Genomic DNA, 1,663 nt, shown 5'->3' with positions numbered 1-1,663 from the left:
AACCCTTCTTGCAATTAAGATGAAATGCCAGGTAAGTAACGTGCGGCTGAGTATAGTGTAGGGAAATGGTCCTTGTGCTGGAATCCATTATTTTGACATCTTTTCTAAAGTCATCGGGTTCTTACCAAATCCTTCATTTAAAGTCAACATTAGAATTAAGTTCATCCAGATGGTGGAAACTACGCATATTTGCTCTCAGAGGTAAATTTGCGTCGCAGGATATGGCTATCGTTTGTCATTGGTCTAGGGGTATGATTCTCGCTAGAAAGCTTATATGAGTTTATTAAGTCACAGTTACACACTAAGCTTTTTCATTACGATTCTGCTGTCACTTTTGACTGAAATATTCAAGTTCGAAATTTGGTAAAAGCGTTGGTATCAAAAAGTAATCACAAAGCTGAATCTGGCAGTGGAGCCATGGATAGAGCCCTCTGCCAAACAAACTACTTGACTATTGCCTTTCAAGTCAATGACAGATCGGAGCCGCATTTCCTTGATTGAAAATTACTAAAATGAGAATCCATTATTTTGACATCTTTCTAAAGTATCGGGTTCTTACCAAATCCTTCATTTAAAGTCCACATTAGAATTAAGTTCATCCAGATGGTGGAAACTACGCATATTTGCTCTCAGAGTAAATTTGCTCGCAGGATATGGCTATCGTTTGTCATTGGTCTAGGGGTATGATTTCGCTAGAAAGCTTATATGAGTTTATTAAGTCACAGTTACACACTAAGCTTTTTCATTACGATTCTGCTGTCACTTTTGACTGAAATATTCAAGTTCGAAATTTGGTAAAACGTTGGCATCAAAAGTAATCACAAAGCTGAATCTGGCAGTGGAGCCATGGATAGAGCCCTTGCCAAACAAACTACTTGACTATTTCCTTTCAAGTCAGTGACAGATTGGAGCTGCATTTCCTTGATTGAAAATTACTAAAATGCTGATTTTGCCGGCTCGTTGGTCTAGGGGTATGATTCTCGCTTTGGGTGCGAGAGGTCCCGGGTTCAAATCCCGGACGAGCCCTAAGGACAAAATCTGTTTATCACCAGATTCTAAATTTGAAGTTGGCACTAGTGTCAAGTCCACCGAGATGGTGGAAAGTAAGTTTTTTTGTTCACGCACAAAGTAGAGAATTGGTAATAGGCAATGAAGCCAATAAACTTTTTCTAATGTAATCCAAAAACTGAAGACTTTGTTCTCAGCAGTCGATTTGCATTTGAACCTATCTGGCCTTGGAAGGTCCAGGAATCCCCTCAGTGACAGATCGGAGCTGCATTTCCTTGATTGAAAATTGCTAAAAGGCTGTTTTACGTGGCTCGTTGGTCTAGGGGTATGATTCTCGCTTTGGTGAGAGACGTCCCGGTTCAAATCCCAGACGAGCCCTAAGGACAAAATCTGTTCATCACCACATTCTAAATTTGAAGTTGGCACTAGTGTCAAGTCCACCCAGATGGTGGAAAGTAAGTTTTTTTGTTCACGCACAAAGTGGAGAATTGGTAATAGGCAATGAAGCCAATAAACTTTTTCTAATGTAATCCAAAAACTGAAGACTTTGTTCTCAGCAGTCGATTTGCATTTGAACCTATCTGGCCTTGGAAGGCCCTGGAATCCCCTAACCCTTCTTGCAATTAAGATGAAATGCCAGGTAAGTAACGTGCGG

The 1,663-nt window shown here is 40.3% G+C and overlaps 1 non-coding gene across 1 annotated transcript; it reads left to right on the top strand.

The window, feature by feature from the left end:
* The first annotated feature begins 954 nt into the window (after positions 1-954).
* On the top strand, positions 955-1,026 carry trnap-ugg. The gene has a single exon. It is a non-coding gene; the product is annotated as a tRNA-Pro (tRNA).
* Positions 1,027-1,663: the final 637 nt, after the last annotated feature.

This window comes from Perca fluviatilis, chromosome 12, assembly GCF_010015445.1.
Source record: "Perca fluviatilis chromosome 12, GENO_Pfluv_1.0, whole genome shotgun sequence".
In the NCBI taxonomy this organism is placed as follows: Eukaryota; Metazoa; Chordata; class Actinopteri; order Perciformes; family Percidae; genus Perca; species Perca fluviatilis.
This window is presented reverse-complemented; position numbering and strand designations above follow the sequence as displayed.